The 6,213-nt window shown below is 36.8% G+C and overlaps 1 pseudogene; it reads right to left on the reverse strand.

Annotated features, from left to right (window-relative positions):
- Nucleotides 1-4,713: 4,713 nt before the first annotated feature.
- LOC102842285 lies at nt 4,714-5,621 on the reverse strand (annotated as a pseudogene).
- Nucleotides 5,622-6,213: the final 592 nt, after the last annotated feature.

The following is a 6,213-nucleotide window of genomic DNA, read 5'->3' on the forward strand; positions in this document are numbered from 1 at the left end:
AGAAGCTAGGTCGGTGCAGCACACTATCTATAGAAAGAGTTTTGTAGCCGAACTTGTGGAATTGCTACCAGGAGACCAATTAGAGGCAGTAACCAGTAACACTGAATTGAATGCAAATAACAGAAACATACAACAGTAATCATAATAGACCAAGACTATGTGGATAGTTCATTGGGGATCAGGTTACATGTAAGGAAGAAACTAAAAATGAAGAAAACAACTCAGTAGTAAAATGGGCATTATATTAAATTTGCCAAAGGGTCTGAAACTAAGAGAGCAAGAAGTGATGTGTGCCAAAGGCAGAACCAAGCAGAGCACCACTAAGACCAGATGAAATCTTGATAGGTCTTCAGAAGGATTTGCTGTTAACATCCCACTAATAGTCCCTTGATGGATGGCAGCTTCCTGGTCCTGTGACATCACCGTTATAGATGGATAATTGGATGGTTGTGATACATAGAGTTCTCAATGGCTGACTTTCAGCAGTAGAGCTCCAGGTTTTTCTTCCTTGTTCATCTTATTCTGGAATCTCTGATGAAACTTGTTCAGCATCATATTTTCATACAAGCCTCCACTGACAGGTAGGTGGTGGTTGTGCATGTTGTACAATGGCTGGGATTCAAACCCAGGTGACCCTCATGGAAGACAATGATTCTACCACTGAGCTACCATTGTCCTAAAAAAAAACCCTTAATTGTAAGAAAAACCTCAAAAAAGTATAAAGTAGGGAACAAATCTCATGTATAGATTTTGGATTACATAAGAGGTTTCCATTTTGATTTAAATGTTAAAAAATATAGGAACCTTGCATGGTATGAGATTGTAACTACTAAAACTGACTTCCTTTTCTGGGACTAGATTAAGCTGCTAAGGAGCTCTGGTAGCGTAGTGGTTACGAATCGGGCTGCGAACCTTAAGGTCAGCGGTTCGAAACTACCAGCTGCTCCGTGGGAGAAAGATGAGGCTTTCTACTCCCGTAAAGATTTACACCCTCGGAAACCCTATACAGGGTCGCTATGGGTCGGAACCGACTCGATGGCACATAACAACAACAACAAAGATTAAGCTGCTATGAATAGTGTCTACAGATAGGATCTTTTGTCAAAGATTTTTGTGATAAATACACATTAAAAATTGAAATTCAGACTTCATTAGATATTGGTACTTGGCTCTGCATCCTGAAACAGCTAATGTACTCTTTGATTTTGATTTGACACACTTTAGAAATGGCAGAACACTGTATAATTTTCCAGAAAAATTGTTTTAAAAAACCAGTAACATTAGTTTTACTGTGAAGTTGCTGATAGGGTTGGGGGCTGGGAGGATAGAGGAGGAATGAAAAGAATGGGAAGGCAGGAAGTGGGAGGTAATAGAGCTGTAGAGATCCTCTTTCCAGACAGCATTAGATGAAATGCCCACTATCTGATGAATGAGATCAATGTAGGTAACTTAACAGAGTAATTCATTCTCTGAATGATTTCTTTAAAGATGAAGCCTTAATTATCTGCTGTGACTAACTCCATTGACTAAATTAACCAAATAACCAAAAGCTTCATCTTTCTTTTGTGTGTGTGTGTGTTGTATAGATAATCATTTTTAAAATAAGTGAAAGTTGCAATGCTAATTACAGTATGGGCTGAAAAGACCTTAAAGAATAACAAATCTCAGAAACAAATGCTGTGGAAGGTGTGTGGGGAGATGTTTCCATACAATTCCACTACAGAAATGTGCCTAGTTCTCCCAGAAATGTGTTTACTTTGCTTGATTTAATTTGTGATTAGGTAGTGAACAGATGGAGACTATTTGAGATTGTTTGGCTGATTTGCCTGTCAGACTGCATGGAAACTGAGACTGGGTGAGGAGGTGGGATGTGGAGGGACAGGGCAAGGGGAGATGTGGGGTATTCCGAACACAGCAGCTGTTTCCCCAAATCCTTCACCTTCTGGAACCTGGAACAGGAGAGGAACCTTGATTTCAAGGAATTAAAATCATAAACTATGTTTGGCTATTCTCTGTTACATAAGAAGAAAAATAAAGTCAAATAAAGATGTAGTAAAGAAAAACATTCAGGGTTAAGAAAATCCCTGAAACAAAATGTAACCATTTTTTAGTATCTTTGAGGGAGTAACTCAGTGGGTGACTATACCAAGCTAAAAGACCCCTGTTTTCTCACACTTCTTAATCAGCAATTTTGGATATAAGAAAAAACAAATCATATTCAGGTGTGTAGATTTTAGACAAGTAGAACTTTCTGTGATGTCCTATACTGTAGCTGCCAGTGACATATGACAACTGAGCACTTGAAATGATATGAATCTTTATATTTCTTGTAAAATGAAAAAAAAAAAAAAAGAAACAACAGAGTTGGGTAAATAAAAAAACTATTAGTGAACCCTATCTCCTGGTTATAAGCAATGCAGAGAGAAAAGAAGTTTAGAAACTAGTATTTCTCAATAGGGATTTCTATGAAGACTTAATAAAGAAATGGAAAGCCAGAAAAAGTCAGTGAGTAGCACTGAATAATGCTGAGTTCAGAGACAAGGTTTACGTATTTGATCACCAATCTTTGTTGTTATTAGAGACTAGGTTAATATGACAGTTGTTCTTGGTCAAGTAAAAAGAAAAAAAAAGCGCTGCAAAGATCTAGGATTTCCAAATGCTATTCTAAAGGCTGATACCTTTATAATAAAATCATAAAATTCAAGAAAAATATGGTCTATGTGGGAAAAGAGTCTCATAAAGCCAAATTTATTAAATTTTTTGGGATCTAAAATTCTCTACTTTTTATGAAATAATCGTGAGAGTTGTTATTAAGTGCTATAGAGTCAATTTCGATTCACAGAGATCCTGTACAGGATTTCCAAGGAGCGACTGGTGAGTTTGAATTGCTGACCTTGCAGTTCAAACCAATCTTGCAGTCTAGTATATTAACCCACAGTGAAACATCAGGACTCTAAGGTGAAAGTAAATGACAGTTTTTAATTTCCTTACTTGGCTAAACTCTCATATCTAACCGTGTTGTTGTTGTGAGTGCTGTTGAGTCAGTTCTGACCCATAACAACTCTGTATAGGGTTTCTGAAGAGCAGCTGGTAAGCTTGAACCACTGACCTTGTAATTCAAAGCAATTTTGCCATCCAGTGCATTAACCCACAGCGCTATACTAGGATACCATATCTAACCATAGCTAATATATATTTAAAGTGGAGAGTAGTCCATGAAATATGAAAATCTTGAAACACTAATCTGTTTCACTTTTTATTTTTAAAATGAGAAAACAGAATACTAGAAAGACTGAATGATTTGCTCAAGGCCCCTCAGAGCAAGACTCCAAGTATAGTTAATCTTATATCCAAGATTTTCAGCATGCCCAATTGTCACCCCCATGGAAAGTTAGAGTGTGCAGGTATGCTCAAAGAATGCTTGATTTTCCATTTACAGTTATTTGGAAGAGTCTAAGTGTTAAAGATGAATACTACTCCCTTTCCAAAAATATAGCTTAATGGATACCATTATCATACTGATTTTAAACATCAGTTAAGTAAATCTTCAGAATGTTTTACAATTTGTTAAACGTATTATTGAGATTATATATGGAGGTAAAATAAACATCCAAATTGATTTTAGAAGTGCTTTGTGCTTAGATTGGATTCTATTTTGGAAATGGATTCATTGTAGTATCCACACTATCAATTTTCTCACCTTTTGTTACTTATCAAGTCTCAACTGTAGTATGGCAACTGGTTCTTGCAAAATTGTTCTACAATGTGTTATTTTTATTTATACAATTAGTAAGGGTCTCATGGCTCATAAATTTGGTTATATTTATATACACAAGTTGGGTTTACTAAATTTATCAAAATACTATTATTTTGGGCCTCTGGCTAAATTTCAAAAATTCAGTTAAATCAACTTTAAGTAAAGCTAATCTCTGAATTCAGCAAAAACTCAATGTTTGCCACTCATCTGAATTCTACTAGTGTTATTTTTTAAAAACTTCTTATTGGGAATTGAGTGAAGGTTTCCAGAGCAGATCATCAGTTTTACATTCAGAAAATCATATACTTTGCATCATTACGATGATCACAGTCCCCTCCATGTACCATCAGTTAAACTGAACAGAGATCAATACTATTAACTATTGCATTTCTCTGTCTCCCACTACCTTCATCTTTCCTCTGCTAACCTCCTTCTTGTTGTATATTGTCTGCTGTTTCACCCATGGATAATTTCTTCCCCCCTTTCTCCTCCTCCACACCAGCCATCATTGACTTTTTTTTTTATTTTTAAGTACAATAGAAAGATTTTCTTTATTAATGATCCCAACCATATTCATTTTGAACCCAAATACTTAGGAAAATACAAGTTAATATTTCATTATCCTGCAACTCATTACCAGTAACACATTGCAAAGCTAAACAACTTGGGAAAGAGGGAAGGAGAGTGAAGGGCGGGGTGAAGGAATGAAGAAAAGGAATTAAAGTTGATCAAGTGGAATTAGATTTTTTTTGTTTATTTTTTTGGATTCTCAGGAATTATTAAGTCCTTGCAAGCACATTTCATTTCTGCAGAACATTTTCCAAACGTGTACAAAATGGAATCCAAATGTAGGCTCCCTAAGAACCTGAAAAGGTACAATATTAAAAGCTACGACTATCTAGTAGCGCGTGTTTCAGTCTCCAGTTATCAGGCGACTCTTCCTCTGTGTCTGAGTATTAGCGGGATGAAAACGTCTTTTCCGTGATTGGATTGTTTTCTTTTTTCTCAGCTTCTAGGAGTGCACAGTTCAGCACCTTGAGGAATTCTGATGTTTTTGCATGCATGAGTGTGTGAATATAGGCCTTTAAGCACTTGATGTGTTACTGCAGGTAGTCCTGAAACATGAGTCATATGGATAGTGCTGTTTCTGACACTGGTGTTGGTGTGGTGAGGGAACAGCATGAAGGTAATATAGCAATGCTGTCGTCCACAGTGACATCAGTGTCCTTCAGCTCCACAGGGGGCTCCTGTGGCTACAGAGGACCTGTGGGACTATGCGGCTTACACTGCATCCTTCTTGAATTCCTGAATAAACATCTTTACAATGACCACATCATCATCATATTTAAATACTGTGCTGAAGACTACCGTACAGTGACTACATCGTTTAGACTCAACATTCATGGTCTAATCATCCCTATAAAGGATAACTGGCCTGGTCTTTCCTACTTTGCTCTCTTCTTGAAATTGTAAGTACTTTTCAAAGTCAGAAGCAAAACAATTTCGTTTCAACATGCTGGCCTGATGGATGATGGAATCCTTAGAGGCAGGCTGTTTTTCAAGGTCACACAGGAAAGAAACCTTGTACCCTGATTCTGGATTCATCAAGAAGCTTCCATATTAAACTCTTTAATAACTCACCAGCATCGTGTGTCTGAAGTTCCTTACAGAATTTACAAGAAACAATGACCATCACTTTTGTTTTGTCTCCAGTAGTATTTGTAATATGATAGAGGACCCCATTGAAATCTGCAAATGTTACTTCTACTGCTTCTGGTTTATTTCTGGTGGTCACATTATCAAACTTGAGTGCCAGCTCAAGTCTCTCCTCAATGATGCGGTTGTTCACTTCCAGCAGGATCATCCCCTCAGCCTAACCTTCCTGACTAGTTGCCACCTCACTTATGAGCCTGGTCCCTGTCTAGCCTGAGACTCTAGCTGGTCACTTCTGCTTTCAGATTGTTTCTTAAGAAAACCTTTTCTCAACTTTCTATAACATTGGTCTCATACAACATCTGTCCTTTTGGGATAGACTAATTTCACTCAGCATAATGTCCTCCAGGTTCATTCATGTTGTGAGGTGTTTCACAGATTTATTGTTATTCTTAATTGCATAATATTCCATTGTGTGTTTGTACCAAAGTTTGTTTAACCATTTTTTTCTGTTAATGGGCACTTAGGCTGTCTTCACCTTTTTGATGTGTCTCTTATAGCAAGCATATTGAAGGATCCTGTTTTCATCTCCATTCTGCTATGTCTTTTAACTGGTATATTTACTCCATTTACATTTCATGTAATAATCCTTAGGTATGAATTGATTGCTGTCATCTTGCTGTATTTTTTTGGGGGGGGTGTTGTTTCTCTGTACCATGTACTTTTCTGCACTTTCATTTTGTTTGTGGGCTTTTTCATTTTCTTAATTTCTGTTGTGTTAATATTTACTAAATTTTTCTGGT

The sequence above is a fragment of the Chrysochloris asiatica genome, unplaced genomic scaffold (genome assembly GCF_000296735.1).
Source record: "Chrysochloris asiatica unplaced genomic scaffold, ChrAsi1.0 scaffold00012, whole genome shotgun sequence".
Classification (NCBI taxonomy): Eukaryota; Metazoa; Chordata; class Mammalia; order Afrosoricida; family Chrysochloridae; genus Chrysochloris; species Chrysochloris asiatica.